The sequence below is a fragment of the Arachis stenosperma genome, chromosome 10, assembly GCF_014773155.1.
Source record: "Arachis stenosperma cultivar V10309 chromosome 10, arast.V10309.gnm1.PFL2, whole genome shotgun sequence".
NCBI classification, from domain to species: Eukaryota; Viridiplantae; Streptophyta; class Magnoliopsida; order Fabales; family Fabaceae; genus Arachis; species Arachis stenosperma.
In genome coordinates this window covers 38,323,568-38,335,765 of record NC_080386.1, presented here as the reverse complement: position 1 = coordinate 38,335,765, position 12,198 = coordinate 38,323,568, and positions in this window count along the sequence as shown.

The following is a 12,198-nucleotide window of genomic DNA, read 5'->3' as shown; positions in this document are numbered from 1 at the left end:
AGAAGAGGAAAGGAAGGCAAAGGCTTCCACTCCGAGTCATGGGAGATGGATAGATTCCTCTCAGGGTGCATCAAGACACTTCTATGAAGTTGTGGCCTTGAAGAGGTGATCCCCGAAGTCCCTTTTCACTCAAAAAGGGTGAATATCCGGAGATCCGCCATGAGATCCGAAGAAGAGGTTGGGAAGTACTTACCAACCCCATTCAACAGTCGGAATCTTGATGGTTCAAGAATTCTATGCCAATGCATGGATCACCAAGAACCATGACCAAAGTGTGAACCCGGATCCAAAGAATTATCTTACTATGGTTCGGGGGAAATACTTGGATTTTAGTCGGAAAGTGTGAGGGTGGCGTTCAACTTGCCTATGATGCAAGGAGATGAGCATCCTTACACTAGAAGGGTCAACTTGATCAAGGTTGGACCAAGTCCTCACAGTCATATGTGAAGAGGGCGCACAATGGAAGCAAGATTCAGAGGAAAGCCGGTCCAATTGAGAAGGCATGACCTCAAACCCGTGGCTAGAGGATGGTTAGAGTTCATACAACGCTCAATCATTCCCACGCAACCGGTCCGAAGTCACCATAGACCGGGCCATCATGATCCATAGCATCATGATTGGAGAAGAAATAGAAGTTCATGAGGTTATAGCCCAAGAACTCTATAGGGTGGCGGACAGACCTCCACTTTGGCAAGGTTAGCCTTTCCTCACCTCATTTTCACCTCTGTTATTCAGTGGGAGTTGACATAGAGGGAGACATCACCATTGATGAGGACAAGCCCATCACTAAGAAAAGGATGGAGTACACAAGAGATCCCACTCATCATGAGATCCCTGAGATTCCTCAAGGGATGAATTTTCCTCCACAAGACTATTGGGGGCAACTAAACACCTCCTTAGGAGAGTTGAGTTCCAATATGGGACAACTAAGGGTGGAGCACCAAGAACACTCCATTCTCCTCCATGAAATTAGAGAGGAACAAAGAATCATGAGAGAGGAGCAACAAAGGCAAGGAAGAGACATTGAGGAGCTCAAGCACTCCATAGGACCTTCAAAGGCAAGGAAGAGCCGCCATCACTGAGGTGGACCCATTCCTTGATTTCCTTGTTCTTTATTCCTTTGTTTTTCGAATTTTAGTGCTTTATGTTATCCATGCTTGTGTCTTATGATCATTAGTGTCTTAGTGTCTATGCCTTAAAGTTATGAATGTTTTATGAATCCATCACCTTTCTTGAATAAAAATGTGCTTAATTGAAAAAGGAAGAATTGCATGAATTTTGAATTTTATAATAGTTTAATTATTTTGATGTGGTGGCAATATTTTTGTTCTCTGAATGTATGCTTAAACAGTGCATATGTATCTTTGAATTTGTGGTTCATGAATGTTGGCTCTTGAAAGAATGATGAAAAAGGAGACATGTTATTGAGGATCTGAAAAATCAATAAAATGATTCTTGAAGCAAGAAAAAGCATTGCTATTCAAAAAAAAAAAAAAAAAACCGAAAAAAAAAAAGAGAAAACGAAAAAATAATAAGAGTTGTGATCCAAGGCAAATAAGAGTGTGCTTAAGAACCCTGGACACCTCTAATTGGGGACTTTAGCAAAGCTAAGTCACAATCTGAAAAGGGTTCACCCAATTATGTGTCTGTGGCATGTATGTATCCGGTGGTAATACTGGAAAGACAGAGTGCTTTGGGCCACAGCCAAGACTCAATAAATAGCTATGTTCAAGAATCATCATACTTTACTAGGAGAATCATTAACACTATCTGGATTCTAAGTTCCTAAAGAAGCCAACCATTCTGGATTTCAAAGGATAGATTGAGATACCAAAACTGTTCAGAGGCAAAAAGTTAAAAGCCCCGCTCATCTAATTAATACTGATCTTCACAGATGTTTTGGAATTCATTGCATATTCTCTTCCTTTTATCTTATTGATTTTCAGTTGCTTGGGGACAAGCAACAATTTAAGTTTGGTGTTGTGATGAGCGGATGATTTGTATACTTTTTGGCATTGTTTTTAGTATTTTTGATATGATCTAGTTAGTTTTAGTATATTTTATTAGTTTTTAGTTAAAATTCACTTTTCTGGACTTTACTATGAGTTTGTGTGTTTTTCTGTGATTTCAGGTATTTTCTGGCTGAAATTGAGGGACCTGAGCAAAAATCTGATCCAGAGACCAAAAAGGACTGCAGATGTGTTGGATTCTGACCTCCCTGCACTCGAAGCGGATTTTCTGGAGCTACAGAAGCCCAATTGGCGCGCTCTCAACGGCGTTGGAAAGTAGACATCCTGGGCTTTCCAGCAATATATGATAGTCCATACTTTGCCCAAGATTTGATGGCCCAAACCGGCGTTCAAAGTCACCTCAAGAAATCCCAGCGTTAAACGCTGGAACTGGCACCCAAATGGGAGTTAAACGCCCAAACTGGCACTAAAGCTGGCGTTTAACTCCAAGGAGAGTCTCTACACGAAATTTCTTCATTGCTCAGCCCAAACACACACCAAGTGGGCCCGGAAGTGGATTTTTATGTCATTTACTCATCTATGTACTAGTTTTCTATAAGTAGGACCTTTTACTATTGTATTAGGACACATCTTGGTAGCTATCTTTGAGTTTTATGCTATCTTAGATCATTGGGAGGCTGGCCATTCGGCCATGCCTAGACCTTATGCTTATGTATTTTCAACGGTGGAGTTTCTACACACCATAGATTAAGGTGTGGAGCTCTGCTGTACCTCGAGTATTAATGCAATTACTATTGTTCTTCCACCACAATTCCGCTTGTTCTTTATCCAAGATATCACTTGTTCTTCAACATGATGAAGGTGATGATTGACGCCCATCACCATTCTCACCCATGAACAAGGTGACTGACAACCATTCTTGTTCTACAAGCATCTGAGGCTTAGTGAATATCTCTTGGATTCCTGATTGCACGATGCATGGTTGATCGCCTGACAACCGAGTGCTCGCCTGACAAACGAGCCAGCCATTCCGTGAGATCAGAGTCTTCGTGGTATAGGCAAGAACTGATGGCAGCATTCAAGAGAATCCGGAAGGTCTAACCTTGTCTGTGGTATTCTGAGTAGGATTCAATGATTGAATGACTGTGACGTGCTTCAAACCTGTAACCTACTGGGCGTTAGTGACAGACGCAAAAGAGTTATTCTATTCCAGTAGGGGAGGGAACCAAACCGGTGATTGGCAGCACTGTGACAGAGTGTGTGCATTAGCTTTCACTGCGCGGATGGGAGGTAGCTGCTGACAACAGTGAAACCTTACACGAGCTTGCCATGGAAAGGAGTAAGAAGGATTGGATGAAGACAGTAGGAAAGCAGAGAGACGGAAGGGAAGGCATCTTCATACACTTGTCTGAAGCTCTTACACCAATGATATACATAAGTATCACTATCCTTAGCTTCTATGTTATTTTCGTTCATCATCATATACATCTGAGTTTGCCTGACTAAGATTTACAAGATGACCATAGCTTGCTTCAATACTAACAATCTCCGTGGGATCGACCCTTACTCACGTAAGGTTTATTACTTGGACGACCCAGTGCACTTGCTGGTTAGTTGTGCGAAGTTGTGTAATGCCATGGTATTGAGCGCACCAAGTTCTTGGAGCCATTACCTGGGATTATTTGAGTTGTGAAAAAGTATTGTTCACAATTTCGCGACACCACCCCTCTTTACCCATTCATTTTCCACTACCTAAACACCACTTCTCCCCCTCCTTGGCCGAATACACCACCATCTCCCTCTTCCTCATTTCTTCTTCTTCTACTCTCTTCTTTCTTCTTTTGCTCGAGGACGAGCAAACATTTTAAGTTTGGTGTGGTGAAAGCGTTGCTTTTTCGTTTTTCCATAACCATTTATGGCATCCAAGGCCGGAGAAACCCCTAGAAAGAGGAAAGGGAAGGCAAAGGCTTCCACCTCCGAGTCATGGGAGATGGATAGATTCCTCTCAAGGGTGCATCAAGACCACTTCTACGAAGTTGTGGCCTTGAAGAAGGTGATCCCCGAAGTCCCCTTTTCACTCAAAAAGGGTGAATATCCGGAGATCCGCCATGAGATCCGAAGAAGAGGTTGGGAAGTACTTACCAACCCCATTCAACAAGTCGGAATCTTGATGGTTCAAGAGTTCTATGCCAATGCATGGATCACCAAGAACCATGACCAAAGTGTGAACCCGGATCCAAAGAATTATCTTACTATGGTTCGGGGGAAATACTTGGATTTTAGTCCGGAAAGTGTGAGGGTGGCGTTCAACTTGCCTATGATGCAAGGAGATGAGCATCCTTACACTAGAAGGGTCAACTTTGATCAAAGGTTGGACCAAGTCCTCACAGTCATATGTGAAGAGGGCGCACAATGGAAGCAAGATTCAAGAGGAAAGCCGGTCCAATTGAGAAGGCATGACCTCAAACCCGTGGCTAGAGGATGGTTAGAGTTCATACAACGCTCAATCATTCCCACTAGCAACCGGTCCGAAGTTACCATAGACCGGGCTATCATGATCCATAGCATCATGATTGGAGAAGAAATAGAGGTTCATGAGGTTATAGCCCAAGAACTCTATAGGGTGGCAGACAAGACCTCTACCTTGGCAAGGTTAGCCTTTCCTCACCTCATTTGTCACCTCTGTTATTCAGTGGGAGTTGACATAGAGGGAGACATCACCATTGATGAGGACAAGCCCATCACTAAGAAAAGGATGGAGTACACAAGAGATCCCACTCATCATGAGATCCCTGAGATTCCTCAAGGGATGAATTTTCCTCCACAAGACTATTGGGGGCAACTAAACACCTCCCTAGGAGAGTTGAGTTCCAATATGGGACAACTAAGGGTGGAGCACCAAGAACACTCCATTCTCCTCCATGAAATTAGAGAAGAACAAAGAATCATAAGAGAGGAGCAACAAAGGCAAGGAAGAGACATTGAGGAGCTCAAGCACTCCATAGGACCTTCAAAAGCAAGGAAGAGCCGCCATCACTAAGGTGGACCCATTCCTTGATTTCCTTGTTCTTTATTCCTTTGTTTTTCGATTTTTATGCTTATGGTTATCCATGCTTGTGTCTTATGATCATTAGTGTCTTAGTGTCTATGCCTTAAAGTTATGAATGTCCTATGAATCCATCACCCTTCTTAAATAAAAATGTGCTTAATGGAAAAAGGAAGAATTGCATGAATTTTGAATTTTATAATAGTTTAATTATTTTGATGTGGTGGCAATATTTTTGTTCTCTGAATGTATGCTTAAACAGTGCATATGTATCTTGAATTTGTGGTTCATGAATGTTGGCTCTTGAAAGAATGATGAAAAAGGAGACATGTTATTGAGGATCTGAAAAATCAATAAAATGATTCTTGAAGCAAGAAAAAGCATTGCTATTCAAAAAAAAAAAAAAAAAAAAGAGAGAAAACGAAAAAAAAAAAAAGAAAACGAAAAAAAATAATAATAAGAGTTGTGATCCAAGGCAAATAAGAGTGTGCTTAAGAACCCTGGACACCTCTAATTGGGGACTTTAGCAAAGCTAAGTCACAATCTGAAAAGGTTCACCCAATTATGTGTCTGTGGCATGTATGTATCCGGTGGTAATACTGGAAAGACAGAGTGCTTTGGGCCACAGCCAAGACTCAATAAATAGCTATGTTCAAGAATCATCATACTTTACTAGGAGAATCATTAACACTATCTGGATTCTAAGTTCCTAAAGAAGCCAACCATTCTGAATTTCAAAGGATAGATTGAGATGCCAAAACTGTTCAGAGGCAAGAAGTTAAAAGCCCCGCTCATCTAATTAATACTGATCTTCACAGATGTTTTTAGAATTCATTGCATATTCTCTTCCTTTTATCTTATTTGATTTTCAGTTGCTTGGGGACAAGCAACAATTTAAGTTTGGTGTTGTGATGAGCAGATGATTTGTATACTTTTTGGCATTGTTTTTAGTATGTTTTTGATATGATCTAGTTAGTTTTTAGTATATTTTTATTAGTTTTTAGTTAAAATTCACTTTTATGGACTTTACTATGAGTTTGTGTGTTTTTCTGTGATTTCAGGTATTTTCTGGCTGAAATTGAGGGACCTGAGCAAAAATCTGATCCAGAGACCAAAAAGGACTGCAGATGCTGTTGGATTCTGACCTCCCTGCACTCGAAGCGGATTTTCTGGAGCTACAGAAGCCCAATTGGCGCGCTCTCAACGGCTTTGGAAAGTAGACATCCTGGGCTTTCCAGCAATATATGATAGTCCATACTTTGCCCAAGATTTGATGGCCCAAACCGGCGTTCAAAGTCACCTCAAGAAATCCCAGCGTTAAACGCTGGAACTGGCACCTAATTGGGAGTTAAACGCCCAAACTGGCACTAAAGCTGGCGTTTAACTCCAAGGAGAGTCTCTACACGAAATTTCTTCATTGCTCAGCCCAAGCACACACCAAGTGGGCCCGGAAGTGGATTTTTATGTCATTTACTCATCTATGTACTAGTTTTCTATAAGTAGGACCTTTTACTATTGTATTAGGGACATCTTGGTAGCTATCTTTGAGTTTTATGCTATCTTAGATCATTGGGAGGCTGGCCATTCGGCCATGCCTAGACCTTATGCTTATGTATTTTCAACGGTGGAGTTTCTACACACCATAGATTAAGGTGTGGAGCTCTGCTGTACCTCGAGTATTAATGCAATTACTATTGTTCTTCCATTCAATTCCGCTTGTTCTTTATCCAAGATATCACTTGTTCTTCAACATGATGAAGGTGATGATTGACGCCCATCACCATTCTCACCCATGAACAAGGTGACTGACAACCATTCTTGTTCTACAAGCATCTGAGGCTTAGTGAATATCTCTTGGATTCCTGATTGCATGATGCATGGTTGATCGCCTGACAACCGAGTGCTCGCCTGAAAAACGAGCCAACCATTCCGTGAGATCAGAGTCTTCGTGGTATAGGCAAGAACTGATGGCAGCATTCAAGAGAATCCGGACGGTCTAACCTTGTCTGTGGTATTCTGAGTAGGATTCAATGATTGAATGACTGTGACGTGCTTCAAACCTGTAACCTACTGGGCGTTAGTGACAGACGCAAAAGAGTTATTCTATTCCGGTAGGGGAGGGAACCAAACCGGTGATTGGCAGCACTGTGACAGAGTGTGTGCATTAGCTTTCACTGCGCGGATGGGAGGTAGCTGCTGACAACAGTGAAACCTTACACGAGCTTGCCATGGAAAGGAGTAAGAAAGGATTGGATGAAGACAGTGGGAAAGCAGAGAGACGGAAGGGAAGGCATCTTCATACACTTGTCTGAAGCTCTTACACCAATGATATACATAAGTATCTCTATCCTTATCTTTTATGTTATTTTCGTTCATCACCATATACATTTGAGTTTGCCTGACTAAGATTTACAAGATGACCATAGCTTGCTTCAATACTAACAATCTCCGTGGGATCGACCCTTACTCACGTAAGGTTTATTACTTGGACGACCCAGTGCACTTGCTGGTTAGTTGTGCGAAGTTGTGTAATGCCACGGTATTGAGCCACCAAGTTCTTGGAGCCATTACCGGGGATTATTTGAGTTGTGAAAAAGTATTGTTCACAATTTCGCGCACCAACCGGCTTCCCTCTTGAATCTCTCTTCCATTGGGCGCCCTCTTCACAAATGTCAGTGAGGACTTGGTCCAACCTTTGATCAAAGTTGACCCTTCTTGTGTAAGGATGTTCATCTCCTTGCATCATAGGCAAGTTGAATGCCAACCTTACATTTTCCGGACTAAAATCCAAGTATTTCCCCCGAACCATAGTAAGACAATTCTTTGGGTTCGGGTTCACACTTTGATCATGGTTCTTGGTGATCCATGCATTGGCATAGAACTCTTGAACCATTAAGATTCCGACTTATTGAATGGGGTTGGTAAGAACTTCCCAACCTCTTCTTCGGATCTCATGTCGGATCTCCGGATATTCACTCTTTTTGAGTAAAAAAGGGACCTCGGGGATCACCTTCTTCAAGGCCACAACTTCATAGAAGTGGTCTTGATGCACCCTTGAAATGAATCTCTCCATCTCCCATGACTCGGAGGTGGAAGCTTTTGCCTTCCCTTTCCTCTTTCTAGAGGTTTCTCCGGCCTTGGATGCCATAAATGGTTATGGAAAAACAAAAAGCAATGCTTTTACCACACCAAAAGAAATGAGGAAGAAGGGAATGGCTTTGTGTTCGGCCAAAGAGGGGGAGAAGTGGTGTTTAGGTTGTGTGAAAATGAAGGGGTGAAGAAGGGTTTATATAGAAGAGGAGGGGCTTATGGTTCGGTCATGTATGGGTGGGTTTGGGAGGGAAAGTGGTTTGAATTTGAATGGTGAGGTAGGTGGGGTTTTATGAAGGATGGATGTGAGTGGTGAAGAGAAAGATGGGATTTGATAGGTGAAGGGTTTTTGGGGAAGAGGTATTGAGGTGATTGGTGAATGGGTGAGAGAGAGTGGTGGGGTTGGTTGGGGATCCTGTGGGGTCCACAGATCCTGAGGTGTCAAGGAAAAGTCATCCCTGCACTAAATGGCATGCAAAAACACGTTTTGTGCCAAATCTGGCGTTAAACGCCGGGCTGGTGCCCATTTCTGGCGTTTAACGCCAGGTTCTTGCCCTTTCCTGGCGTTTAACGCCAGTCTGGTGCCCCTTTCTGGCGTTAAACGCCCAGAATGGTGCCAGACTGGGCGTTAAACGCCCAACTGCTAACCTTACTGGCGTTTAAACGCCAGTAGGTTCTTCCTCCAGGGTGTGCTGTTTTTCTTCCTGTTTTTCATTCTGTTTTTGCTTTTTCAATTGATTTTGTGACTTCTTATGATCATCAACCTACAAAAAACATAAAATAACAAAAGAAAATAGATAAAATATAACATTGGGTTGCCTCCCAACAAGCGCTTCTTTAATCTCAGTAGCTTGACAGAGGGCTCTCATGGAGCCTCACAGATACTCAGAGCAATGTTGGAACTTCCCAACACCAAACTTAGAGTTTGAATGTGGGGGTTCAACACCAAACTTAGAGTTTGGTTGTGGCCTCCCAACACCAAACTTAGAGTTTGACTGTGGGGGCTCTGTTTGACTCTGATTTGAGAGAAGCTCTTCATGCTTCCTCTCCATGGTGACAGAGGGGTATCCTTGAGCCTTAAACACAAAGGATTCTTCATTTATTTGAATGATCAGTTCACCTCCATCAACATCAATCACAGCCTTTGCTGTGGCTAGGAAGGGTCTGCCAAGGATGATGGTTTCATCCATGCACTTCCCAGTCTCTAGGACTATGAAATCAGCAGGGATGTAATGGTCTTCAATCTTCACCAAAACATCCTCTACAAGTCCATAAGCTTGTTTTCTTGAGTTGTCTGCCATCTCTAGTGAGATTCTTGCAGCTTGTACCTCAAAGATCCCTAGCTTCTCCATTACAGAGAGAGGCATGAGGTTTACACTTGACCCTAAGTCACACAAAGCCTTCTTGAAGGTCATGGTGCCTATGGTACAAGGTATGGAAAACTTCCCAGGATCTTGTCTCTTTTGAGGTAATTTCTGCCTAGACAAGTCATCCAGTTCTTTGGTGAGCAAAGGAGGTTCATCCTCCCAAGTCTCATTTCCAAATAACTTGTTATTTAGCTTCATGATTGCTCCAAGGTATTTAGCAACTTGCTCTTCAATGACATACTCATCCTCTTCAGAGGAAGAATACTCATCAGAGCTCATGAAAGGCAGAAGTAAGTCCAATGGAATCTCTATGGTCTCATTTTGAGCCTCAGATTCCCATGGTTCCTCATTAGGGAACTCATTGGAGGTCAGTGCACGCCCATTGAGGTATCCCTCAGTGGCGTTCACTTCTTCTCCCTCCTCTCCAAATTTGGCCATGTTGATGGCCTTGCACTCTCCTTTTGGGTTTTCTTCTGTATTGCTTGGGAGAGTACTAGGAGGGAGTTCAGTAACTTTCTTGCTCAGCTGTCCCACTTGTGCCTCCAAATTCCTAATGGAGGATCTTGTTTCAGTCATGAAACTTTGAGTGGTTTTGATTAGATCAGAGACCATGGTTGCTAAGTCAGAGGTGTTCTGCTTAGAATTCTCTGTCTGTTGCTGAGAAGATGATGGAAAAGGCTTGCCATTGCTAAACCTGTTTCTTCCACCATTATTGTTATTGAAACCTTGTTGAGGTCTCTCTTGATTCTTCCATGAGAAATTTGGGTGATTTCTCCATGAAGAATTGTAGGTGTTTCCATAGGGTTCTCCTAGGTAATTCACCTCTTCCATTGAAGGGTTCTCAGGATCATAAGCTTCTTCTTCAGATGAAGCATCCTTAGTACTGCTTAGTGCATTTTGCATTCCAGACAGACTTTGAGAAATCAAATTGACTTGTTGAGTCAATATCTTGTTCTGAGCCAATATGGCATTCAGAGTATCAATCTCAAGAACTCCTTTCTTCTGATTAGTCCCATTGTTCACAGGATTCCTTTCAGAAGTGTACATGAATTGGTTATTTGCAACCATTTCAATTAGCTCTTGAGCTTCTGTAGGCGTCTTCTTCAGATGAAGAGATCCTCCAGCAGAGCTATCCAAAGACATCTTGGATAGTTCAGAGAGACCATCATAGAAAATACCTATGATGCTCCATTCAGAAAGCATGTCAGATGGACATTTTCTGATTAATTGTTTATATCTTTCCCAAGCTTCATAGAGGGATTCTCCATCCTTCTGTCTGAAGGTTTGGGCTTCCACTCTAAGCTTACTCAATTTTTGAGGTGGAAAGAACTTTGCCAAGAAGGCATTGACTAGCTTTTCCCATGAGTCCAGGCTTTCTTTAGGTTGTGAGTCCAACCATGTTCTAGCTCTGTCTCTTACAGCAAAAGGGAATAGCATAAGTCTGTAGACCTCAGGGTCAACCCCATTAGTCTTGACAGTGTCACAGATTTGCAAGAATTCAGCTAAGAACTGATAAGGATCTTCCAATGGAAGTCCATGGAACTTGCAATTCTGTTGCATTAGAGAAACTAATTGAGGCTTAAGCTCAAAGTTGTTTGCTCCAATGGCAGGGATAGAGATGCTTTTCCCATAGAAGTCGGGAGTAGGTGCAGTAAAGTCACCCAGCACCTTCCTTGCATTGTTGTTGTTTTCGGCTGCCATGTGTTTTTCTTCTTTGAAGAATTCGGTCAGGCCCTCTACAGAGAGTTGTGCCTTAGCTTCTCTTAGCTTTCGCTTCAAGGTCCTTTCAGGTTCAGGGTCAGCTTCAACAAGAATGCCTTTGTCTTTGTTCCTGCTCATATGAAAGAGAAGAGAATAAGAAGATATGGAATCCTCTATGTCACAGTATAGAGATTCCTTGAGGTGTCAGAGGAACAGAAAAATAGAAGGAAGAAGTAGAGAATTCGAACTTAATTAGATAGAGTTCGAATTGTGCATTGAGAAGGAGTGATACTCCATAAATAGAAGGATGTGGGAAGAGAGGAAGAAATTTTCGAAAATCAATTAAAAAGATTTTAAAAACATTTTGAAAAATTTTAATTTGATTTTCGAAAAACAAGAGTGAGAAAGAGATCAAGTAATTTTTGAAAAAGATTTGAAATTAGAAATAAAAAAGATATGATAAAAAAAATTATTTTGAAAAAGATGTCATTAAAAAGATATGATTGAAAAGTTATGGTTTTAAAAAGATATGATTGAAAAGATATGATTTTGAAAACAATTTAAAAAGATTTGATTTTAAAAATTAATGACTTGCCTAACAAGAAAAGATATGATTCAAACATTAAACCTTTCTCAACAGAAAAGGCAACATACTTAAAATGTTCAATCAAATCATTAATTGTTAGTAAGTATCTTTGAAAAAGGAAAGAAATTGATTTTGAAAACATTTGATTGAAAAGATATGATTTGAAAAAGATTTGATTTTGAAAACTTTGAAAACTTGAAAACAAATTGATTTTGAAAACAAAATCCTCCCCCTTGTGCCATCCTGGCGTTAAACGCCCAGAATGGTGCACATTCTGGCGTTTAACGCCCAATGCACTACCTTTTTGGGCGTTAAACGCCCAACCAGGTACCTTGGCTGGCGTTTAAACGCCAGTCTGTCCTTCTTCACTGGGCGTTTTGAACGCCCAGCTTTTTCTGTGTAATTCCTCTGCTGCATGTTCTGAATCTTCAGTTCCCT